At 40.6% G+C, this 27,422-nt stretch overlaps 1 long non-coding RNA gene across 4 annotated transcripts in view; it reads right to left on the reverse strand.

The window, feature by feature from the left end:
• LOC140845477 (uncharacterized) overlaps positions 1–19,342 on the reverse strand; it is a 42,226-nt gene extending 22,884 nt beyond the window's left edge. For 2 of the 4 annotated variants that reach the window (XR_012124265.1, XR_012124263.1), the window contains exons 1-6: positions 18,949–19,342; positions 18,446–18,556; positions 18,132–18,230; positions 4,748–4,791; positions 2,463–2,766; positions 1,585–1,671 (exon numbers count right to left, since the gene is read on the reverse strand). This is a non-coding gene — a long non-coding RNA (uncharacterized lncRNA). Of the gene's footprint in view, positions 1–1,584; positions 1,672–2,462; positions 2,767–4,747; positions 4,792–18,131; positions 18,231–18,445; positions 18,568–18,731; positions 18,830–18,948 lie in introns of all 4 variants that reach the window. The other 2 variants (XR_012124267.1, XR_012124264.1) reach the window with 2 other exon arrangements.
• Between the last annotated feature and the right edge of the window lie 8,080 nt (positions 19,343–27,422).

Genomic DNA, 27,422 nt, shown 5'->3' on the forward strand with positions numbered 1-27,422 from the left:
CTTTACAAAGAGAGGATGGAGGGGAAAAGAGGTAATTAAAAACAAAGATGATAATCAGGAAGAAAATGACGTTGGTTGATAGATACATATCTGAATATGCTTGTAATCACAACACATATAAACTAACCTTTTAATAAAGATTATCACAATTACAGTGAGAGAGCTTTCTCTTTCTACCTCTTATTGATCACAAGAGACAAATCTAAAATAAAAGTACTGAGACAGGGAAAATCCATACACTGCATGTTATAAGCAAGGGGAAGCAGACAATGGCATATCCCTGTTTTTAAAAAGTGGAATCTAAAGTCAATAGCATTAATGAGAATGAGGATGTTCACTTCTTAAATCTAAAAATAACAAGAACAGTATTTGATACATAGTGGACGTCAATTAATATTTCTTGAATGAATAAATGAATATAGTAAGAGGAAAAAAGAGCCATGATTTAAAGCTTTCTTAAGGAAACTGGTAGATGAAGAATATTAATGACCTGGAAAGTATATAAATTATTTAAATAATAAAATTAATTTAATGTAAAATTCTAACCCCAACAAATATAAAGTGTTTTTTAAGGTAAACATTCTCTCTTTACAAAAATTGACCATATCCTAAGTCAAAAAAGGATCTTGTAGTCTTAAGAAATTCAAATAACCAATGTTATACACCAGTGCTTGCTAACCTTCATTGTGAATAAAATTCACCTACTAAGCCTCAATCCCTAGACATTTGATTCAGTGGATCTGGGGTGCAGCTTAAGAATTTGCATTTATAGCAACTCTCAGCTGATGACAATGGTACAAGTTCCTGGACCATATTTTGACAGCACATTCTCTGACAACAATTTAAATCACATTAAAATCAGTGATAGAAAGATATCTTTAAAAAGTATGTGTCTAAATTTTTTAATGGCCTCTTTAATTACTAGGGATTAAGAAAAATACTACAGTGAAAATTGCAAAACATTTTGAAATGAACTATGAAAACTCCAAATCAAAACCTCAGAGATTAAGTTAATGTGATATTTAGAGGTTAATATACAGCCCAATATGTATTTATTTATGAAAAGCAGCAATATTGGAATTAAATGAATTATACGTTCAATCAAGAAGCCAGAAACAAACAAAAATAGTTCTACTTCCGGTGATGAAGAGCTAGCCTCCAAAACTCCTGCTGAGAACACAGAGACTAGGTGGGTAGGATATAAAAATAAACTATTGAAATGTTCCAGAGCCACCAAGGGAGCCAGAATTTGAACCACAGAGGGAAGGGAAATACGCTGGAGTGAGCCTGACGTGCTACGTCATGTTCTCCTGCAAGGAAGGCACTGACAGATATCTAAGTATTTCCGGGAAAAGGCCGAGAAGTTGAACAAAAAGGGGATGCTGAGGAGTGGGGAAACTGACCACATTTTGGCACTTTTTTGGCACTTCATATCTCCCTGCTTTGGACCATGCAATGTTCCATGATTAGTCTGCTTTTCAAACATGGTCTGTCTGCCAGATAGTTAGCTTCTCCCTCGACAGTGTTTGCATATTGTCTTGCACATATACTATGACAAGATCCATTCCACTGAATTATAATTACCCTTCCAGGGAGGTCACCTCCACTGGACTCCGGGATCTCTGATGATGGTGGGCCCACTTCTTTGTAGCTTTAGTGCCCTGAAGAGTTCTAAGCACATAAGGGGTTTGATCAATATTTGCTAAATGTACATCTCAATCACACATTCTAAGCAAATGGTCTATCAAATAACTAGAACCAGACAAATGGATTTTTATATTGTGAGATAACTTTCAACAACTTTTCTGTTTGATGATGCTGAGTTCTTTTTAAACCAGTATCTAACTATATTAAAAGACATACATAAATGCTTTGCAAAGAAAGTAAATAAAAAATTATAATATTATTTGACATTAACTAGAAGCTAGCACTAAGCTAGGAATAGTGCATGCTGTGTGACGGTTAATTTTATGTGTCAATCCGGCTAGACTGCAGTGCCCAGTTGGTTGATTAGACACCAGTCCAGATGTTCTGTAAAGGTATTTTTAGATGTAATTAACATTTAAATTAAAAGACTTTGAGTAAAGCAGATCACCCTCCATAATGTGAGTGGGTCTTGTCCAATCCGTTGAAGGTCCTAAGAGAAAAGGCTGAGGTCCTTCAAAGAGGAAAGACTGTTGCTTATTGACTCAAGACTGCAACATCAAAAACATCAACTCACTGGAATTTCCAGCCTGCCAGGCTGACCTGCAAATTTTGGACATGGATATCCACATGGATACTAGATGCTCTGGACGTAGCTATATGCTCTGGATGACTAGATGACTAGATGCTCTGGCTTGCCGAGGCTCTCCTGGTTTTAGGATGTCGGGCACCTTCAGTTTCAGAAATCACCCCTGACCCCAGTCTGGTCATCTGAGGGAACTGTATTTCCTGCCCCTTGGCAAGGCCATGCGACTTACTTTGGCCAATGCAATGTGAGCAGAAACGGACTGTGAGTTGCTGCTGGGTAGAGGTGTTTAACTGCCATTGTTCAACTCTTCAGCTTTCTCTTCTACTAGAGTAGAAGATGGTTGATGAATGTGTTGAATGGGACGTGAATGCTGAGCCTTCCCGGTGGGTGATACTTGTCCTGGAATATCTCCTGACCACTGCTGGCGGAATTTGGTCAAGCCACTGAGACTCTGGTGTTGCTGATTACTTCAGGCTATACTGTCTTGTCTTGAATAGTGTAGTGGGAGTCTCTATAATTTTTCCATAGCTATCCTGTAACCAAGAAAAGGCAGTTTTTGTTTAAGTAGATTTCTTGAGGAAGGAAATGTATATTTTTACACTCAGAGACAGGGTCCAGGGGAGCAACCCAGCCAGAGAAAGAAAGTTCTGGAGGGCAGATACAGTTAGGCCATGGTTAGAGAAGGAAGCAAGGAGGAGCATGGACTTCCACCAAGGACTGAGGGCAGACAGCGCTTGCCCTGAGGGACTAGGGAACGGTTGAGAGACAGTGACCCTTTTAGGATGGGGATGGGGAACTTGTCATAAATGCCAGTGTTCTCAGGTGAGTGCTAGACAGGGAATCTGGTTAAAAACCTTAAATAATTATTTTCTCTCTCTAAGCCTGCCAAGTAAAGGGGCAAGCAACATATTCACTGAGATATGACATGTGATGGTTGTGGAAATCCTACTCAATATCATCAGAGACATTCCTCCTAGATTTTCTTTATCTCCAGAAGGTAACGAAGAAAGTTTGAGATGAACTAAAATTACAGGCACAATAAGGAGACACTAACAAGTGTGTTAGGGCTTTTAAATCACAGAATTCACTATGGTAACTGTGAAGAGTTTTGAGTCCTTCATTTCCTGCTTATCTCATTAACTACATTTGTATCAGGAATGATTTGACTTTCAGTTTGTTGACAAGAATAGACAAAGTAATTAAATAATTATAGACAGGAAATGTTCTTTGCTGCAAGTAAGGTGGATGTGAGGCAAGACAGTGTGAAAACAACCCAACCCCAGCCAAAGCTTGAGGCTCTCAGACCCAGGGGTCAAGAGAAAGGCTATTCCTTTCAGAGCTCCCCTGATCTCAGTCGGAGAACCACCGTCTGCACGCAGGTGTCCCTCAGCATCTACTTGCTATCTGCACCCACGTAGATTTGTGTGTATTCTGCTGTCTGTGCATTTCAAAATTAATTGGTCAATTTTCTAAAAATGTAGCTGAAGTTTTCAAATTATATTTTTTTATGTTTGGATATGAAGATTCATTTGTGTTAAATTCCTAGATGTCAGAGTGGAAAGAGTTCTTTCTAAATGAGTCAGAGCACACACAGAGAGCTGATGTGTTTTATCTGAAGTCAAACAACACATTTGCTAACACTTGATGCATGCCCAGGTCTACATTTGGGTTGGGAATGTAAAAGGCATGCAGCACTTTTCTACCCTACTGTGAGGCTAGTGCTGTATCTTAACAAGAAATTGGTTCTCTGGGCCAGGGAAGAGAAATCAGTTCATTCTGCTTGAAATACATGGTGTCCAAAAGGATATTTGGAGAATGAAAAAAAAAAATTAATGAACACATAGGGAAGAGGGCGTTAAAAGCAGAGAGAGATCCTATGTGAAGAGCTTGACAGAAGCTCTTCTATCTCTTGAAGATGACCAGACTCTTTAAAAAATTAAAGATTAATAACAGGCAACACAAAATAGAGAAAGCTTTTGGACTAAAGAGCAGAGCAGATCAATTTCAAATTCCGGCCTCCTCCCACACTTGTAAAGAACAGGGAAGTTGCATATACTCTCTTTGAGCCTCAGTTTCCTTATCTGCAGATTGAAGAAATAATATTAATTTCATATATACTATGAGAATCGAATGTGTTCATTCAACCCTTATTGAGTACATAACCAGTAGCAAGAGTTAAAATATTTAACAACTAGCAAAACACAGGCACTGCGCAATCAGAATTTATACTGCCCATTACAAAGAGAAACACAAAACAAAACAAAACAAAACAAAAGCAGAAAAGTATAGGTAAATTTCAGCTTAAATGAGCACTGGTATAGGTGGGAATACAGAAATAGGTGGGACAGAGCCGTACCTTCCATTCCTTGAGGGATTCAAAGTACTCTGAAAGAACCTCAGACACACAAACAAAACGCACTGTTGTGTTCTAGACAGCAGGATATGTCAGGTCATGGTTGAAAGGCCCCGACACAGAGCTTGTTACTTAGCTGGCACTCTCTCCTTTATACTCACCTCCATAGGGAAATTCGTCTTTGGTATGGTGAGATCAAGACTCACTTTATTTGAGATAAATGGGAGGAAAAAAGACAAATCAGAAGATGGAAAATAATTTACTTAGATTATGAATAAAAGGAAACCAGTTCAAAAACCCAACCCATTTAGCGGTTCACCTCTCACAAGCCGTAGTTCAGCATACTACCCTGCACTCACCTGTAATTTGTTACTGTTACCTGAGCACAAGTAGTCTCAATAATCTAAAAATAATTACCATTATTTCTAGTGATCCAGGTGTCTATTTTATGTATTCACTTCATTTAATTCTCTTTGAACCTATTACAATGGTAATATTATCTCTGGTTTATCAGGTAAGAACTGAAGGTCAGAGAAGTAAAGTAAATTGGTCAAGGTCACTTGACAGAAGCTCTTTTATCACCTGAAGGTGACTATAGGTCACCATCCTAGATAAACATAATGACCTAGAGTTTTCAGAGCAGCCTAATTCTCTGCCTTTTTCTCATAGCATGAGGACCCATTGAAACAAAAGGCAAAGACTCTTTGCTAAAATGGGCAACATCACAAGACAGTGGAACCCCAGGCTTAAACAGGAACAATATAATACTATGAAAAGTTTTAAGGAAATATGCTGTAGCATCAGAAATATGGTTACTTAACGATTCTTCCCGTTATGTGAATACAAAAAGAAAGAGAGGTAGAGATTTATTAGGAAAAGGGGGATTTTAGCATTATCCTTGTACGTACAGTGATTTATAATCTGCAACATTAAAAAAATATCTGGGGGAGAGAGGTGGCTCAAGATGGTGGAGTAGGAAGGCAAGGTGGACACCTCCTCTCACACACACACAAAGGAAGCAACTACAGTAAATACAACTAAACCTGAAAATGACCAGAAGACTGCAGAACAGACCATCTACACCTGGGGAGGAAGAGAAGACCACACCAGAAAAGGGTAAAGTAGCAGAGTCACAACTGAGTGGGACTCAAGCCCTCCCCAACCCCAACCAATAGGCAGGAGAAAAAGAAATAGGGTGGGGAGGGGTTAGAAGCCCAGGAACTGTGTGCATATAGTCCTGGAGATCTGCCCCAGGAACATGAGTCCACATTGCATTGGATTCTGGTGGTTAGCAGGACTGGACACCAGGGACAGTTGGAACACCCTGGGAGGCTGAGACACCAGCCACCGATGGAGGACAGGCACACGCCACTGGTTCCACTGAGACCCAACACAGCAGTCGTTTGAAAGACTTGCCAACAGTGGGAGGGGAGCCAGAGGGGTGAAGGGTGGACTGAACTATCTCTGCCAGAGAAAGGGCAGGTGGACGACACCTCCCCAGCCCTCCCTTGGCCCAACAGGTCAGGCTCTCTCAGGAGCCCTCGATGTTCCATCCCCCTCCTTGGCAGCTCAGCTACAAGGTGCTTCCCTGTCCACCACTGATGCAGCAGCCCTCTTGGCCCAGCAGCATCAGACTTCACTGGCTGGTGGGCAGAGGGAGACTCTCCCAGGTTTCAGGGCCCTGTTTCAGCCTGACTGGGAGGCACCTGTAGGAGCCAGCTCCAAGAGTTCCTTCCTCCCCAAAGGTGGCCAAGCTGGGTGCTGTGCACCACTGCTGCTGCTAGGGGGCACCTGCAGGACTCACTGCTGCAGCAGTTGTGTACCAGCCACCCTAGAACTAGCTGCCTCTGGTGCCAGCAAAGCCCCTCACCACACAACTTGCTACAACCCCTTGCCTGTGCACCAGCACGCCTCCCTACCACCCACAACACCACCTCAGCGAGACCCCACATTCTTCCAGTGCCAGACTCGCTACTTCAGCCTTCCCAAGCACCCTTGCAGCACAATTCACTGCCACTGCTGTGCACCTTGCCACTACTGCACACCCATGCACCCTCCCATTGTGTGACTTAACACCACTGCCCAGCACCTGCACACTCTGCAAGCAGGCAACTTGTCACCATGGCAAGCCTGTGTACCTTGCCGTCCTACAACTTGCCCTGCAATCACCCAGCTCACCTAGTTAGCCCAGCAGCCACATCATTGCTGCAGAGCAGGCAAAGGGCAGCCCCACCCACAACAATCCTAGAAGAAACTATTGCTCTGATCACATAGGCCCTGCTGAGGAAAACCACTGGCTTCAGCACACTCAGATAAAACACTGCCTGCCAAAAAGACAGAAATGTGACCCACCAATAACCCATGAAGAGCAACTGGGGATCCATAGCAAAGGAGAAATAGGCACTGGAGAGGAAAGAGTTCTAAGCTTCTGTGAACCACAGGATGCCTTCCTCATAAAGCCATTACTCTCTAGATCAGGAAGCATAGCAGAATTAACTATGCAAAGGAAGAAACACAGAAACCCTGACAAAATGAGAAGGCATAGGAATATGTTCCAAACAAAACCATAGGATAAGGTACCAGAAAAAGGACTAAATAGAATAAGGTACCAGAAAAACCATAGGATAAGGTACCAGAAAAAAGTACCAGAAAAAGGCCTAAATGAAACATTGCTCACCAATCTTCTTGAAAAATATTTCAAAGTAGAAGTCATCAATATGCTCACTGATCTGCAGGAATGTATTAAAGATCTTAGGGAGGACTTAAACAAAGAGATACAAGAGCTGAAGAATACAATAATTGAAATGAAATATACGATGAATAATAGATTGCTGCAAGTGTAGGAGACAATCAGTGAGATGGAAATTAGAGAACAGGGACACAATGAAGCTGAGGAACAGAGAAAAAAGGATCTCTAGGAATGAAAGAATGATAAGAGATCTGTGTGACCTATGCAAATGAAACAATATTCACATAATAGGGTACCAGAAGAAGAGGAGAGAATCAAGGGATAGAAAGTCTCTTTGAGGAAATAATTGTTGTAAACCTCCCCAATCTGGGGAAGGAAACTGGCATGTCAGGCCATGGCTGCACAGAGAACCCATAACAAAAGGAACCCCAGAAAGACAACACCAAGACATATAATAATTAAAATGGTGAAGATAAAGGATAAGGAGAGAGTATTGAAAGTAGACAGAGAGAGAAAAAAGATTATTTATAAGGGAAACCCCATCAAGTTATCCACAGAAACTTTACAGGCCAGAAGGGAGTGGCATGAAATATTTAATGTACTGAAACAGAAGGACCTTCAACCAAGAATCCTCTGCCCAGCAAGATTATCATTTAAATTTAAATCAGGATTAAACAATTTCCAGATAAATAAGGCTCAAAGGACTTATAACAAAACTAGTATTACAGGATATGTTAAAGAGACTGCTGTAGATGGAAATGTTCCTAAGGTTAAATAGTTTTTACCAGCGAAATTAAAGCCACAGTACAGGTAGCAGACCAATTAATTATCAAACAAGTTAGAAATTCAAACAGAAGTAGCCAAACCAACTATACACAAAATCAATTAAGGGATACACAAAAAGTGCAGATTATAACATCTAATACATAAAGTGCAGAGGAGGAGGAAGAAGAAAAAAAAAGTACTTTTAGTTTGTGTTTGAAAACGAGTAATCAGAAACATAATATAGACTGTTACATAGTCAGGAAGCTATCCTTGAACCTTTGGTAACCAGAAACCTAAAGCTTGTAATAGATACACAAAAAATTAGAAAAGAGAAATCCAATCACGACACTAAAGAAAACCATCAAATAACATGAGAAGGGTATAAGAGAGGGAAAAAGGAACAAAGCTATAAAAACAAACATAAAATAATTAACAAAATGGCAGTAAGTATATACCTGTCAATAATTACCTTAAATGTAAATGGATTGAATGCACCAATCAAAAGACAGAGTGGCGGATGGATAAAGAAAAAAGGCTCATCTAACATGCTGCCTACAGGAGACTCATTTAATACAGGAGACCCAAAGACATACACAGACTATAAGTGAAGAGAAGAAATAAGATATTTCATGTAAACAATAGGGTGAAAAAAGCATGAGTAGCAGGACTTAAATCAGATAAAATATATTTCAAAACAAGAAGTAATAAGACATTACATAATGATAAAGGGATCAGTCCAACAAGAGGATATGACCACTATAAATACCTATGCACCCGACATAGGAGCACCTAAATATGTAAAACAAGTACTCACAGAATTAAAGGAGAAATAGGTTACAACACATTCATTGTAGGAGACTTTAACACACCACTCACGTCAATAGACAGAACAACCAGATAGAAAATAAGGAAACAGAGGCACTGAACAATACATTAGATCAGATGGACTTCATAGACATCTACAAAACACTCCACCTAAAAGCAGCAGGGTACACATTTTTCTCAAGTGTACCTGGAGTACTCTCCATAATAGATCAATACTAGGCCACAACAAGAGTCTCATGAAATTCAAAAAGACTGAAATTGTATCAAGCAACTTTTCAGACCACAATGGTATGAAACTAGAAATAAATTACACAAAGAAAACAAAAAAGCTTACAAACACATAGAGGCTCAGCAACATGCTTCTAAATAATTAATGGATCGATGACCTAATTAAAACAGAAATAAAGCAATATATAGAGACAAATGAAAACAAAAATACAATGGTCCAATATTTGTGGGATGCCACAAAGGGCATTCTAAGAGGGAAGTACATCAACAAAGGGTTACCTCAAGAAACAAGAACAACCCCAAATAAAGTCTAAACTCATAATTGAAGAAACTAGAAAAATAAGAACAAATGAAACCCCAAATTAGTAGGAGGGATGTAATAAAGATCAGAGCAGAAATAAATAATATAGAGAATAAAACAGTAGAATTTTAAAGCTGCTTCTTTGAGAAAATAAATGAAATAGATAACCCCCTGGCCAGACTTATCAAGAAAAAGAGAGAGTGTACCCAGATAAGCAAAATCAGAAACAAAGAAGGAATAGTCACAACAGATACCACAGAAATACAAAGAATTATTAGAGAATACTATGAAAAATTATATGCCAATAAACTGTACAACCTAGAAAAAATGAAAAAATTCCTAGAAAAATAGAACTTTCCAAGATTGGCCCAGGAAGAAACAGAAAATCCGAACAGATCAATCACCAGCAATGAAATTGAATTGATAATCAAAAAGTTCTCAAAAAATGAAACTCCAGGTCCAGATGGCTTCACAGCTGAATTTTACCAAACATTTAAAGAAGAGCTAATACCAATCCTTTCTTAAAGTATTCCAAAAAGTAGAAGAGTAGGGAATGCTTCCAAACTCATTCTATAAGGCCAGCATCATTCTAATACCAAACCCAAAGACACCACAAAAAGAAAATTATAGACCAATATCCCTGATGAACACAGATGCAAAAATCCTCAACAAAATATTAGCAAACTGAATCCAAAAATATGTCAAAAGGATCATCCATCACAACCAAGTGGGATTTATTCCAGGAATGCAAGGATGCTATAATATTTGTAAATCAATCAGTACCATAACACCACACTAACAAAAAGAAGGAAAAAAACCACATAATAATCTCCACAGCATGAAAAAGTATTTGACAAAATTCAACATCAATTCATGAAAAAAACCTCTTAACAAAATGGGCATAGTAAAGGTCATGTATGACAAACCCACAGCCAACATCATACCTAACAGTGAAAAGCTAAAAGCTTTTTCTCTAAGATCTGGAACAAGACAGATTTCCACTCTCACCACTTTTATTTAGCATAGTATTGGAGGTCCTAGCCATGACAATCAGACACCACCAAGAGATAAAAGGCATCTAAATTGGCAAGGAAGAAGTTAAACTGTCACTATTTGCAAATGACATGTTATATATAGAAAACCTAAAGACCCCACCAAAAAACTATTAGAGCTAATAACTGAATTCAGCAAAGTTGTAGGATACAAAATTAATACACAAAAATCTGTTGCATTCCTATATACTAACAAAGAACTAGCAGAAAGAGAAATCAGAGAAACAACTCCATTTACAATTGCATCAGAAAGAATGAAATATCTGGGAATAAACCTAACCATGGAGGTGAAAGACCTATACTCTGAAAACTATAAGATGCTCATGAAAGAAATTAAAGAAGACACTAATAAATGGAAATCTATCCCATGCTCATGGATAGGAAGAATTAATATTGTCAAAATGGCCATCCTGCCCAAAGCAACTTACAGATTCAATGCAATCTCTATCAAACTATCAATAGCATTATTCAATGAACTAGAACAAATAGTTCTAAACCTTACATGGAACTGCAAAAGACCCCAAACAGCCAAAGCAATCATGAAAAAGAGGAACAAAGCTGGGGGGGACTATGTTCTCTGACTTCAAGCTCTACTACAGTAATCAAAACATTTGGTACTGGCATAAGAACAGACCCATAGATCAATGGAACAGACTAGAGAGCCCAGATATAAACCTATACATAAATGGTCAATTAATATATGATAAAGGAGCCATGAATATACAATGGGGAAAAGACAGCCTCTTCAACAACTGATGTTGGGAAAACTGGGCAGCTATATGTAGGAGAATGAAACCGGATTATGGTCTAACTCCATACACAAAAGTAAACTCAGAATGGATCAAAGACCTGGATATAAGTCACGAAATCATAAAACTCTTAGAAGAAAACACAGGCAAAAATCTCTTGAACATAGCATGAGAAATTTTTTTCCCAGACACATCTCCTCAGGCAAGGGAAACAAAATAAAAAATGAACAAGTGGGACTACATTAAATTAAAAAGCTTATGTGCAGCAAAGGACACCATCACCAGAACAAAAAGGCATCCTATAGTATGGAAGAATATATTCAGAGACAATTTATCTGACAAGGTGTTAACATCCAAAATATATAATGAACTTGTATGCCTCAACACCAAAAACACAATGGGCAGAGGACCTGAACAGACATTTCTCCAAAGAAGAAATACAGATGACCAACAGGCACATGAAAAGATGCTCCACATCACTAATCCTCAGGGAATTGCAAATCAAAACCACAATGAGATATCACCTCACACTAGTCAGAATGGCCACCATCCAAAAGACAAGAAATAACAAGTGTTGGTGAGGATGTGGAGAAAAAGGAGCCCTCTTACACCATTGGTGGGAATGTCAATTGGTGCAGCCACTGTGGAAAGCAGTATGGAGGTTCCTCAAAAAACTCAAAAGAAAAATACCATATGACCCAGTAATTTCACTTCTAGGAGTTTACCCAAAGAAAACAAAATCCCTGATCTGAAAAGATATATGCACCCCTATATGTGTATTGCTGCATTATTTATAATAGCCAAGATACGGAAGCAACCTAAATGTCCATCAGTAGATGACTGGATAAAGAAGGTGTGGTACATATTCACAATGGAATATTATTCAGCCATAAAAAGAAAAGAAATCCTGTCATTTGCAACAACATGGATGGTTCTAGAGGGAATTATGCTCAGTGAAATAAGTCAGGTGGAGAAAGACAAATACCATATGATTTCACTCATTTGTGGAGTATAAATACAAAGCAAAACAGAATGAACAAAACAGCAGTAGACTCACAGACACTGAGAAGGACTGATGGTTACCATGAGGGAGGGGCTGGGGACGGTGGGTGGGGAGGGTGAGGGGATAACAGGGCACAAAAATTCTCAATCTTAATGTTGGTCACAGATACTAGCACAGCACAGAGAATACAACCAATATTTCTGTAACATCTGCCTATGTTGACAGATAGTAGCCATAATAGTGGGTGTGAGGATTTAAGAATCTGGGTAACTGCCAAACCACTGTGTTGTATGTGTGAAGCTAATGTAAGGCTGTATGTCAATAAAAAGAATACATATATATTAATTTTTAAAAATGATCTGAAATGCTACTAGCTTGAATTTCTTGGGTTAAATAAATAACAGATACATGCCTTTTAAATAAAAGTATTACCAAAAATAAAAAAAGAAAGCGGTCTTTATAACCATGTGCTCAGATACCAAAAGGGATCCAGAGGCGCTATATGTTACGGTCTGATGAAGAGGCTGAACACGTGGTCTACCAGGAGCTACACAAGCACTGCTTTAAAAACCAACAGGGACGTGGTGCTCAGCAGTCAAAACCCAGCCTGCAGGGGGGAACAGTGCCTGTGGGGCTTAGTCTTTGAGCACATGTTTCTGCACAGCTTGATACCAATTTTTGTATTTTAACTGATCCTTCATCCTCATGACCCAAACCTGCCTTTTTTCTGGCTTAGTCACAGAGACCTTCCAATTTTCTAGTTTCACTTTCAAGTTTCAGATTGCCTGTCTCCTTCCAGGCTGCCTCTGCTTTCTCACCAGTAGCATCCAGGATGCACCAGGCTCCTGCTGCTATCACACCTTGTCCCCTGTGACAGTCATTCAGTGCATTTCTTTGCTCCATCTGCCTACTCTTTACTACTAATTCTAATCCAAGAGGCTAACTACTAATTCTAATCCAAGAGTTAATACCAAAGTTCAAGGGCCAAGCCAAAGTCCATTGCCATATGTCAGAACAGAAGACCCAAAATGCCAACCCGAGCTAGAGAGGGCATGGTAAACAGGAGCAAGGAGAAATGCAGATTGGAACAAAGGTTGAAGAGAAGCCAGCTTTAGACCAGCTTGGCTAAAGATACAGAACATTATTTGTTGCAAAGGGCCAGAGTCAAGTTTTCCAGCTCATGTTACAAGCTTTGCCAAACCCAGTGCCCATCAGCTGATAGTATTACCCTTAAAAATAATATCACCAGCTATTTTACAAGCAAACATGGGTTTATTTGGGAATAGCAGAGAATTGCAATTCAGGGCAGGAAGCTATGGCAAAACCATGGGCAAGTCCCACAAACAAAGGAAAAGAACATTATTATATGGAGAAGGAGGAGGTTAGGAGGGGGTTGTTTTGAACCAAAGCCCCTTGGAGGAAAACGAGTCTGGAGTGATGAGTTTTCTCATTGGCTGAGTTGCAGGGGTGACTGATTTCTTATACGAGATGCAATGTCCATCTTTCCTTGTTGGGGCCTCTGATGGTTCTTCCTGTAACTGACATGGATGGCACGGCTCCCCTTCTAGCCTTCTGATTCTACTCTAGTGAGGTTTCCTTTGGTTAATTTTCACAATTGCAAGGGGGGGAAATCAGCATATCCATGAACTTCCATTCCAGCTGACTCCTCACCTCACTGAAGTGCTGAGATGCTAGTGACACCCAGGCTTTCAGCCATATCATATAATATTAGAATTGCACAAATAGGGGTTAATAATCATTCGCACACATTATTTTGTGCAATGCCCACTCTCAGAAGCAGTGTGAAGTTTCTTATAGTAAAGATCCCAGCTAAAACAAATCTATTACAATGAGATGAAAGTGAACGCTAGCCAATAATGGACTAGCGTTAGAAACAGAGGCCAGCGGAACGCAAGTATCAGAACTGAGCTCTCAGGCAGCACCTGCAGACGGGGTGAGGGGCATAACTGTCAATTAAAGGGAAACTTATCATTATGCCTGGCAGGAGGAAATCATTTTGATGGGAAAACTACTACATGCCAGAAACCGATTACTTTGGGCAATCATCTCATCAGTTCTGTATGTAAAAAAAAAGAAGATGGACAATTTATCCAAAGTCAGAACAGCAGTGAAAGAAGAGCTGGATTTGAGGGAGGAGCATTCTGATTTTGACATCTACCTGCTCTACAGGTTACACAGAGGCCATCTCTTCACAGGGATATAATTGAGCCATGACACGAAGACCAGCTTGCAAATGCTAATTCAGTCATCCTAATTGTTTTAATCTCATTAACTTTCAAAACTCCATTTGCTACCTCACAAAGCCAATATTTATTCACTGTCTGTTATTAGTGCAAGGAATACACGGTTAAAGACACAGCTTTTCCCTCTGCCCTCAGGGAACTTACAGTTTGGTAGAGGGAGAGACACAATGAATAAACACAATGAATGTATACTTTTTCTGATGATGGCAAAGATAAAGCAGCACGTTATGATGATGACAGTGATGGGGATGGTGGTGGTGATAGTGGTGATGACAGTGATGGTGGTGGTGGGATGGTGGTGGTGATGGTGCTGGTGATGGTGGTGGTGGTGATGGTCGTGATGGTGGCCATGGTGGTGATGGTGATGGCGGTGATAGTGGTGATGGTGATGATGGTGAAGGTGGTGGTGATGGTGGTGGTGATGGTCGTGATGGTGGCCATGGTGGTGATGGTGGTGGTGATGATGGTGGCAGTGATGATGGTGGCGGTGATGGTGATAATGGTGGTGATGGTGGTGGTGCTGGTGATGGTGGTGGTGATGGTGCTGGTGATGGTGGTGATGATGTTGGTGATATGATGGTGGTGGTGGTGGTGGTGATAGCGGTGATGGTGATGATGGTGAAGGTGGTGGTGATGGTGGTGGTGGTGGTGATGGTGATGGTGATGGTGGTGGTGATGGTGGTGATGATGTTGGTGATCGTGATGGTGGTGGTGATGGTGATAGTGGTGATGGTGATGATGGTGAAGGTGGTGGTGATGGTGGTGGTGATGATGGTGATGATGTTGGTGATGGTGATGGTGGTGGTGATGGTGATAGTGGTGATGGTGATGATGGTGATGGTGGTGGTGATGGTGATGGTGATGGTGGTGGTGGTGATGGTGATGATGTTGGTGATGGTGATGGTGAAGGTGGTGGTGATGGTGGTGGTGATGATGGTGATGGTGGTGGTGATGGTGATGGTGATGATGGTGGTGGTGATGGTCATGATGGTGGCCATGGTGGTGATGGTGGCGGTGATGGTGATAATGGTGGTGATGGTGCTGGTGCTGGTGATGGTGGTGGTGATGGTGCTGGGGATGGTGGTGATGATGTTACAGAGGTGCAAAGGTAAGAAAGGGAAAGGGGAAGGAAGGCGATGGGGAGGTCAGATGGAAGATGAAGTGGAAGGAGGTACAGAGAGAAGTAGACTTATAAATAGTTTCTGACATCAGCCTAGCAGAGTGTTACATCTCAGACATGCCTTCTAAGTCCTGGGGTCCCCCATCCTCTTAACTTTCCATTTTGCTTCCAGCAAAAAAGATATTGAGTTCAAGCTCAAAAGTCTGCTTCAGCATGGTTCACTAAGTAACTTCAAGTGGGACAAAATTCATAAATGAATTATCCTATCTTCTTGGTTTTTGCGAAAAGAATTTAAAAATCTCCTCTGTGAGCTGGACATGCAGACAGAAAGCAGTGTCACGGCTGAAGCAGAGCGTGGAATAGATGAGGAGGAACTTCAGATGGTGATGCACTTTAGACAGGGAAGACAGACCTACGGGTGCCGTCAAGCTCCCACCCGGTGCTGCACGAGCACTGGGGCATCTGTCTCTCAGGGAGAGGGAGCAGCGGTCAGAAGCAAGTGAACAAACACAACTTCTACAAGGAAAAGACCTAATTTCTTCCCTGGCGCCCAGGCAGCTGCATCAGTAATGGTGAAGGCGACGGATAAGCAAGCTTCATTTGCCACTTGAGGAAGTGCATGCTGAATGGTCAACACACTTGTTTGCTTTTAGTAATGGATAAAACGGCTAAGTGGAAAATGTAAAGCTCCTGGAGCGCCCAAGAAAATGACTGACATTCTACATGCTGTGAACTTAGTGTTGTTATCTCAGCAATCCCTTGGAAAGAGCCCAGAAACAAGTTGGAAAGCAGTGAGTTCTGTGGAGAGAGGGGCTGTCCCCTTCCCCTTCCCCAGAATGTTCTAGTGTGATGCCATGTCTCTGACCCCAACACAGACCACCACTGCACTGGGATAAATGGTACCACAGCTGAAACTTGATTGGACAGAACTGCCTTTTAATCTCTGGTTCATTCCCAAAAGCTTTGTGACCTTATACCAATTATCTGACCTTTCTGAGACTGAGATGGGTCCAAAATCCATAGTCACACTGACACTGGAGCAAATTAAAGGGCTGGAAAGCTAAGTCATAACAGCCTCCAGTCAACCACCTGGCAGTAGACTTACTGCCTTCCATTGTTCAGTTGTAATAATCCCTGTGTCCAATGTGAGTATCTTTGGCTTTGTTTATAGATGAGGAGAGACTGAGACTCAGACAAGATCAAGCATTTGCCCAAGGCCACACAGGAAGTGGTAATGACCCAGATTCAAACTCCAGTCAAAAATCATTCCCCTGCTCCATTCCCTATTACCTAATGCTTCAGGAGATGCCAGATCTGCTAGTACCTTGATCCTGGACTTCCAGCCTCCAGAACTGTAAGGAAAATCTGCCTTTTAAGCTACCTAAACTGTGGTATTTTCTTTTTAATGGCCGCCCTAGCAAGCCAAGGCAGTTAGTAAATGGATATGGAAGTCTGACAATGAGGAAAGGACTCTGAATAGGACACATATCTTGGAGTTATTTACATGGAGACGAGGACTGCAGAAATGGCTGTAATTATCCAGGTAATGTGTGTAAAGTGGAGAAAATCTCAAGGAACACTGATAGGAAAGGAGAGGGTGAGGGTTCCTTGGAGAAGACTGAGAAGCAGATCCCAAGGTGGTAGGAGTGAAATCAAGGAGCCACACAGTGTGAGGAGCTGTGGAATCTGAGAGCTTTGTTGGGGTGGGCTTGTCAACAGCATCTGAAGCCCCAGGAAGGACACAAAAACATGTCCTTTAGATTTGGCAATGCTAGGAAGGACATGGCGGCCTCAGAGTGGGTGGTTCTTTCTTAGTCATGCAAGATACATTCATGCACCCAGACCTTTGCAAATACAGCTCCTTACATCTAGAATATCTCTCTCCATTCTTTTCCTAGAAAATTTAAACTTATCTTTCAATGTTTCAATGTTCATCCAACCAACAATTACTTGTTAAAATGTCTACAATGTTAAGGTCGTTGTTTTGGTATCACTCAAATGTCACTTCCATCATGAAGCCGACCCCATGCTGATGGGAAGCCCTCTTTCGCCTGCAGTCATAGAACTGTGTACACATGACTCTGCCTTCCAACCCCCAGCCCACTCAAATATGGCTGCCTGCTTACTCACTGCCTCTAAAATAAATTCTTGAGAGTAGGATTTTTATTTTATTTACCTCTGTATTTTTTATGGGTGGAATTGTGACCTTATTTGGAGAGAGTGTCTTTATAGAAGCAATCAAAGTAAAATGAGGTCATTAGGTTAAGCCCTAGGACACAGACATGTGCACAGGAAGTGTGTCATGTGAAGGTAGCAAGGATGATGCCAGGCGAAGAAACTGTCAGAAGCAAGTAAAGAACTGCGGCAGATCCTCCCTCACAAGCCTCAAAAGAAACCCACTCTTTTGACTCCTGATTCAGACTTCTCACCTCCAAAACTATGAGAAAATAAATGTCATTTAAGCCACTCAGTTTGTGTTACTTTGTTAGGACAACCCCAGAAAGCTAACATGGTATTTACAATACTGTGCTGTCCTTAAATCTACTTACCTACTGATTTTTGCCTTTGTCTTTCTTAAGAAAATGCTTGTTCCTGACCTCGTCTTCCCTGACCGGCATTGAGGACACAATGATGACAGTCCATGGTCCCTGTTATAAAAATGGTTATATTTACCTTCGTTGGGGAAAAAAAAAGTCTGCTGGTTGGAAGTATCAGTGAATGGAGGATGAATGTGGGCATACACGTGTAAGACAAAGGGCTTCTCTCCATCCGTCTCCAGCTGTTATCAGGTAGGGAAGGGAAGGTCCTCTGGCTCTCTCATGACAAGAATGGCAGTCCCATTTTATACCCACCGATTACTGACCTTTATAGACAGGACAGAGCTTCCTTCACGAGGTTCTGCAGTGATCCTGCTCAATTCCTATAGGTCATAGCTGCTCCTGTCCCAGCATCCATCCAGTCAGTACTTCCTTAACTTTGGAAAGACTGTAAATAGTGGAGCATCCCACTCCCTGGGGGGTGAAATGGCTGCCAGATTTCTCTTCAGTTTTTAAATTGCTTTGACGTAAGTGGCAACTTTGGAAAAGGTAAGTTTAGTCAAACCACAAGGGCCCTGCAAGAATTCTGGGAGCATATTATGTACGACCTACCACACGAGCTGCTGCGGCGCACCTGGTATTAGGTGGAATTATTAAAACTGTGATTTGACATGGGTGGCTTGCTCCCTTTCCTCTTCCCATTGCAGATCCTGCTGACCAATAATTCGAGTTCGTCCATTTATCCCTGTACCAGGAGTGTCCTAAGGGGGGCATCACTTCCTGGAATAGAATCTCATTCCCTGCTTCCCACACTTACTCAAATACCCACCATAAAGGACTCTCTGCGCTAAGTTACGTGAACACCAAGGCAAGCGTGACCCAGTCTCGGATCTCAAGCAGCTCAGAATCTAGTTTAGAAGCAGACGAGTTAAGTTTTCACAGCTCCGTCTTCTGTGCTCCCGGGGCACCTCCCACGTGATTGTATCGTCACAAATGTACATCACTGCGCAGCCCCTGCCCTGCTCGTGGTAGAGCGGCGAGGACGTGACTCCACCTGCTGCACGTTTGCTGCCCCGGGGTTCACCTGTGGGAATAAAACCTATCAAAGCATCAAGTCCCTGGGCCCTGGGCCTGACGGGCCGGGGACTCTGCACTCTTACAATGACTTTTCTTTGAGGGCTTCTTGTGTTTTTTTGCTGTTACTTTGTCTAAGTCAGACCAGGCTGAGTGTTTTAAGCGCTGAGCTGAAGGAATGCTGGCTAATATGGGGACTGTGGCAGAGGTAGGGATGAACGCTTTGGGAACCGTCTCATGGAAATACGGGTTCCTTGCAATATCTTGGGGCTTCAACCTTGTTCCCCCCCCAAAACTGGAACTTTAGTGACTTGTTAGAAATATGCCAGAATAAGGGATTATAGGCTCTGTCCTGTAGTCTTCAGTAAACTTGCACACCAAGGAGACAAACTGGCCCATGTGAAAGCAAAAAGAAAACGGTGTGCACCTTTTTATGAACACATTCTAGATGGCTTAGCAAGGTCTCCCTGTAAGGGTCAGACAGTAAAGTGGCCTGTAGAGCTGGAAACCTAAGTTCCCTACCCCGTGATAAAGTGGGTATGGGCAATAACTGGGTAGTGAGAAATGTGGGTGAGGATCAATTTTCCCTCCACGTGACAAAAGCAATAATTCCTTACGGTCTGAGCAACCTGACTGCCGTTCTGGGGAGGGAAAGGATTAGGCTTGCCTTATCCTATACCCTGCCTCCCACTTTTCTCTGAGGCAGAAGTCAAGACAGAAGCCATTAATCAGAGGCCAAGGAGGATGGCCGGAGCTCCAGGCCTATTGCTAAGCAATTAAAAGAGCTGGGTCCGGCTTCAAAGATAATGACCAGACATGGTCTCTGGCATTAGTCCTGCCCCTTAAGAGAATGAAACTGTTAGATAGCTGACTGGGGATTTAAGGGGTATTTATGGTAGAGAGAAAGCAGATGTCATACAAAGGGTCTCACTGCTTACTCCCTAAAATACACTCCAGAGTCATTAAAGCATTAGTTAAATTAAGGTTCAGCGCCAGAATGGGAATTCTCCTTGCTGCACTGCCTCTCTTGGAAACGGCCAGGGAAGATGCCAGACAAGTATGTCATTTCTACCATGAAGCTGGTCCCATGCTGCAGGACTGGCTCCATGCAATAGGCAGGTTCTGTGGCAACCATGTTGGGGCAACAGGGACCCAGGCTATTGCTGACAAGCACACTCCAGAACGGTGTGCATTTCTACCCCTGTCCACTGAGGTCCCAAGGCTGCTGGGTATCACTTGCTCCTTCTTCCCCCTTTCTCCATGGGAGTTTTATTTTGACTGTTTCATTTTACCCCAGGACTCTCTATTAAAAGAAGCAAATATTTATATTTATCATGATAAAAGCCTAGAGTTTGCAGAATCTTTCTGAGCTCTATAGTTAGTTACCAGAGAGAGTCAGGCATAGCTTTTAAAGACCCTGGATTTGGGGATGAAGGCAACATCTGAACATTATTTCAGAAGCACTAATTCTTTCTATACACAGGGTAGCTGCATTTTCTTAGGTGGGAACATTTGGGGAATTTAATGTGTGCTAAAGAGTATTTGTAAATATGCTGGAGAATCAAAGACTAGATCCTATGCAGTACACAAGTCTTCTATGTTCTGATAATTGGAAATCACTTCCTTTGACCACCACGGACACATATCCAAATGTAGGCCTCATATAATTCTATCCATCTGGGATTGTTTTAGGACCAATCTTAGTCTTTAGGATTTTTATGCTATAAAGATTTACGAAAGTTCTCTGTTTTCAGGAGACTTGGAGATTCAAGGATGAATCCCTGGACCATTTGGTAATGAATTTATCTTTTTAGGGAAAGACAGAATCAAACAGGAAGAGATAAGGTGAGCCTAACATTGATTCTGGTCTGTGATGTCCTCAGAATTATAGTTCTGTGGCCCATCCTACAATCATATGGACCAAGCCCAGAGCTTTCCAGTTAATTCTGTTTTTCATTAACCTGGCTAAAAATGGCTTTCCTTCCAGTTACAAGATAAATAAGCACTAGAGATATAATGTACAGCATGATGGCCATAGTTACCACGGCTGTGTGATATTTAGGAAAGTTCATAAGAGTTCTTAACTAAATCCTAGGAGTTCTTATCACAAAGAAAACTTTTTTTCCTTTTTTTAAAATTGCATCTTTATGAGATGATGGATGCTTATTAAACCTAGTATGGTGATCATTTCACAGTATGTGTAAGTCAAGCCATGACACTGTACCTTAAATTTACACAGTGATGCATATCAGTTATATCTCAATAAAATTGTAACTCAAATGAATAAGTCATGGAAATGCCATCTACATCATGGTGACTATACCTGATAATACTGTATTGCTTATTTGAAAAGTGGCCAGAGAATGAATCTTGAAAGTTTTTATCCCAAGAAACAATCATTTGTGACTGTATGGTGACAGAGATTAACTAGGTTTATTGTGGTGATCGTTTCGCAATATATGCAAATATCAAGTCATTACATCATACATCTGAAACTAATATAATTTAATGTCAATTATTCCTCAACACAAATAAAAGAATATTCCAAAATACATGAATTTTTGTTGCTTCTGAATGAAGGAATCCTGAAAGGTACTCTCCTCTTTTCTGTGGTGCCATTGAACATTAGTGAAAATAATGTGTTTTTTTTAACTAATAGAAAAATTTGATCCAAAATCTGTAACTCACTGAACATTATAAATTAAGAGAGAATTATAAATAAAATACTTTGTATAAATCATTAACAGTGTTTAGATTTAATCATTCATTTTTCTCACAACATTAGGACTCAGTGAGGTATCGTGTTCTTCACTGTGATCATAAATATTGTATGGCTAACAGGCAGTAGATAGAGCAAAGTGGTTAGGATCCTGGGCTTCACAGTAAACCAGCTCCGGCTGGACTCCCCCTACTGCATCCGCTATTTATGTCATGGCTTTGAACAACTTAATTACCCTCTCTCAGCTTAATTTTCCTCATCTTTAAAATTAGCATGATACTGTCAACATTGTAAGAGCTAACTGAGTTATATAAGTAATACTTGGAGTATAACTGCAGCCTGTAGTTCATGACCAATAAGTGATATTGTCATTGAAAATCCCAGCCATTCATTCAGATGTTACACACGCACTCAAAGACTCCTATGTGTGTCAGCAGTCACATGGAGTTGGAAACACTCCCTCCCACCATGCTCCCTGGTCAGTACTCTGAGTTTTGTGACTGTCTTGGTGCTGACCAACAGCAGAGCCTCGGCAACCCCTCTGTGCAAAGCTGGATGCCACGGGGCATCTCAAGATGATGCGAGAGAAGGTCTGAAGCAAAGCATGGAGACCCAAATCATTCAGGCACTCAAGTGCTTGCTTCCCAACACCTGCCACCCTTCCATTTCAAATGTAACCAGTGGAACACAGTTATGAAAAACTCAATTAAGATAAGCTTGTCTTAAAAAGTAAACACACATTCAATTTATACCATTTCTTAGAATTAGTTTAGTTGGAAAAAAATTCATATAATACCATTAAATTTCCCATTCACCTTTCAGCCAGAGAACAAGGGCTGCCGGCAATAATTGCTTTTTTAATGACTTGCTGCAACTCAGGGTAAACTCTGCTGTAATTATAGTCACGCGGGGGAAGCACCTTATGATTAGATTTTGAACATGGCCAAAATATCACTTCATGCTTTCTGCCTCTTTCCATGAAAGGCTTTTCAGTCTTTCATTTCTGATGCTTATCTAGTAAGCCCATTTAGGGAAATTAGCACTTTCCCTTGAAAAGCTAAGTAAGGCAAGTATTAAGGTAAGAGAGCTGTAGTATTGTCCCTTGGCTTGGGTTAGAGAGCTCATTTACCTGTGCCTCTCACCCCTGCTTCATGCTGCCTGTCTGTTTTCCTCCTGTTACCCTGCAAACATGCTGGTTTTGTTTCCCTGTGCACATGGCAGGTAAATGGCCTCTTCACCCAGAGGCCAAACAACCTCAGCTCTTAGTTAAGCTTCACACCCAGCTACATGGCTTCCCAATGCAATGTCCCAATTCTAAAGTCCAGGGACCGAGACTGTAATGAGCCCAGCAGGCCGGAAACAGCCCTGCTGAGTAGTTAAGTTCTGGCCAGGTTGGAAAGCTCATGGAGTACAAACATATCTCTCTTCTGAGTGGTCAGGAGAAATAGCTGTTGGATAAGAAGCCCTGGGCTCCAACAGATTCTCCAAAGAGGTCACCTTCACAAGTATTATCCCAGTTTACTAAGAAGAAAACTGGAGCCCAGAAAATCCAGAAAGTTGATCAAATCACCCACTGGTATGTGTACAGAGTTGATGTCAGGTTTGTCTGACTATAAAGTTGCGACTCCTATTAAATCAGTGATTTTCAAAGTAGGTGCACTATACAAACCACTGGATTTAAAAAGAGAATGTTAGACATTTTTCATCTCTTTATTTTTAACGTGTAAATAAAAAGTAAATTAAAGTTGACATGTATTTAATGTGCAGACTGACACTGAATCTTTGACTCAGTTCCTATGTCAAGTGGTACCCTAGTATAGGGACAGGTAACAGCTCTGCCACATGGCAAACTTAAAAGTTGCACCCACACATTTATTGACTTATAGGCTATTCCAATATATTGCAATGTAGGTGGGCTACTAAGAAGGATTCACAGAGTACACATAGTTTTGACTAACTTAACTACCACAGCATGGATAAATGATCTAAAAAAATACCTGCAAAGAAACCACAGCTTAAATATAATAATAATGTCAGAAAAAGAACCAGTGAGAAAATGGTAGTCATTTGAAATATGGATTTAAGAGCCACTACTCTTAATGATGAATCTGGCTTCAAGTGTAGAGTGAGCCTTGAGGTATTAGCTAATGGCAGTATAAAGCCATCACAATTAGGAAGACATTTAACATCTCAGTGCACAAAACGGTATTAATAGTACTACTAATAATATGCTTCATTGAAGGAAAAAGCTCCCTGTGCTAGGGCAAATAAATTGAAATGACATTATTTTAAAAACATCATTTATTTCATCTTTATAGTATTATTTTTCCATTTATATTTTGGGGCATTATTGTGTAGGGTTGAGCTGTATGAAATGGTGATTTTTCAGAGGTCAAAAAGGTTGATCATCAGCAATTTCATATTGTTCAGCTTATATATGACAGCTGTCGCACATGATTTAAAGTAAATAAATATGCATCTGTTGGAGGAATTTCTAGAATATTTTTTGATATATGGGATATATGATCAGTGAAGTTTGTGGACCATTCATCTTGTCTCATGTTAGACTAGATGATAGCATTGGTTGAGGCTTTAAAGAATATGTAAGTTCTCAAGAGATAAAGAATTTATAAGCGAGAGAAGGCATGGGTCTTGCAACAGTGGTCAGACACGGACTGAGATGGAACAGAATAGAAAGCCCAGGAATAAACCCATGCATTTATAGTCAATTAATATATAACAAAGGAGGCAAGAATATACAATGGGGAATAAAACAGTCTCTTCAATCAATGGTGTTGGGAAAACTGGACAGCTACATGCAAGAGAATGAAACTGGGTTAATATCTAATACCATACACAAAAATAAACTCTAAATGAATGAAAGACCTAAATATAAGACATGAAACCATAAAACTCTCAGAAGAAAACATAGGCAAAAATCTCTTGAATAGAAGCATGAGTAATTTTTTTCTGAACACATCTCCCTGGGTAAAGGAAACAAAATAAAAAGTAAACAAGTGAGACTGCATCAAACTAAAAACTTCTGTATAACAAAGGACACCATCAGCAAAACAAAAAGGCAACTTATGGGATGGGAGAATATATTTGTAAATGATTCATCTGATAAGGGGTTAACATCCAAAATATGTAAAAAATTCATATGCCTCAAAACCAAAAAGAAAAAAACCTGATTAAAAAGTAGGCAGAGGACCTGAATAGAGATTTTTTTCAAAGAAGACATACAGATGGCCAACAGAGACATGAAAAGCTGTCCCACATCGCTAATCATCAGGGAAATGCAAATCAAAACCACAAGTCAGAATGGCCACCATCCAAAAGACAAGAAATAACAAGCGTTGGAGAGGATGTGGAGAAAACTCTCCTACACTGTTGGTGGAAATGTAAATTAGTGCAACCTCTGTGGAAAGCAGTATGGAGGTTCCTCAAAAAACTAAAAAGAAAACAAACAACAAAACCATACAACCTAGTAATTCCACTTCTAGGAATTGACCCAAAGAAATCAAAATTCCTGATTCTAAAAGACAAATGCACCCCTATGTCTACTGCCACATTATTTACAATAGCCAAGATATGGAAGCAACCAAAGTGTCCATCAGTAGGTGGATGGATAAAGCAGAGGTGGTACATACACACAATGGGATATTATTCAGCCATAAGAAAGAGAAATCCTGTCATTTGTGACAACATGGATGGACCTAGAAGGTATTATGCTAAGTGAAATAAGCCAGGCGGAGAAAGACAAATACCATATGATCTCACTTATATGTGTAATCTAAAAAAAAAAGAAAAAAAAACAGCAGTAAACTCAGACACTGAGAAGTGACTGGTGGTTACTATAGGGGAAGGGCTGGGGGAGTGGGTGAAACAGGTGAAGTGATAAGGAAGCACAAAATCTCAATCGTAATATAAATTAGTCAGGGGGATGAAAGTATAGCATAGAGATAGAGTCAATAGTTCTGTAACACCTTTCTGCGTTGACAGATAGTAGCTACACTATTGGGGTGAGCATTTAATAAGGTGGATAACTGTCAAATCACTGTGTTGTACACTTGAAATTAACATATTATTATATATCAACTATTCTTTAATAAAAGTAAAAAATTAAAAAACAGCAAAGGGAAGAGGCAAATGTTAATCATTCCGTCTGTCTGTCTGCCCGTAGTCTCCTTTGCCTCCCGATTCATGAAAAATCAATGCACAGTTGGACAATTCAGTGTCAGCTCTTAGGGACATAAGGTGATGCTCTCTTCATCGCTGAAGACTGATGCCACAATATGTTAATCAGCAAAGTCCAGTTCATACCAATACATAGCCCCCCAAAGAGGTCCACATCTTAAAAAAGAGAAATAAAAACTAGACTGAGAGAGAAATCACATCGTCAATGTGAGAAGGCATGGCTCTACATGTAGATTTGGGCAAAGAGACTCATTCTCTCTGGCAGAAAGGTAGAAGGGAAGGACACAGTAACTGTTCAGTGAAACCTCTTCCCTCCCTGGAGGATAGTTACCAAGTGGCCAGCAGGACAGGGGACAGATGCTAAAGGCATCACTGTACAGCTCCTGTCTGGGACACAGCAGTACTCATTCCTCATGCCATGTGCCCCTGAGGTCTCCCTCTAAGACACACAGAAGACCAGGGATGGGTGTCAATGGTGATGCCCTGACACCACAAACAGAAGTTTTACACATTTATCTGGATAAGATATAAACTATGTTCCTTACTGTTCCTCTAGATCTCTTTCCTCTGGTGACACCAGTTTTCTGCCCTCTACCAATACACCATGAAGATTTAGAAAGTCAGGTGTAAATCCATGACTATTTCTGTGAAAAACTAGAAAAGAAAAAAAAATCTCAATGTTCAGTACTTTCAAAAGTGAAAAAAGAAGTGATATGAACAAAGTTTGCCACAGTGAACCATCACACTCACACTACACTCCTGTAGCTCAACGATATATTTATTTGTCACTGATGCAGAACTCAAGTAGACAAGGTGTTAGCCGGATGCATCCTAGATACATCATCACCCTCTTTTTGGAATGGACAGGACTGAAAGGCAGAAGAAATCTGTTGGATGTTCTAAACATTGATGGATGACCCTTTCCACCCCACCCCTACACGCATGCACAGAAGTCTGCAGTAATGTGGTATGCCACATCTTTCCTCTAAACATTAATAGAGCATATGCGTATCATGCCAGTTAATTGTAATCACTTATATATATAATAACGTAAAGAACAAAATTCCTACTTAGAAAGTTGACTACAGTATAACTTATGATTGGTGAAAAGGCACAACTTTTGTCCTTAGCTGATTTTTTTTCTCCTTAGTACCTTTGTGTGTCTGAATTACTTTGTGTTTTATCATTAAAAAGTGTAGTTAAATAATTTCTATGCTTTTCTAAATTCTTCATGAAATACGCTGATGAATTATTTGGTGATCTCGCCCAGCTTCATCCTGTTATCCACGCTTGAAATAAGTCCAAATGTTTTG

The sequence above is a fragment of the Manis javanica genome, chromosome 2, assembly GCF_040802235.1.
Source record: "Manis javanica isolate MJ-LG chromosome 2, MJ_LKY, whole genome shotgun sequence".
Lineage (NCBI taxonomy): Eukaryota > Metazoa > Chordata > Mammalia > Pholidota > Manidae > Manis > Manis javanica.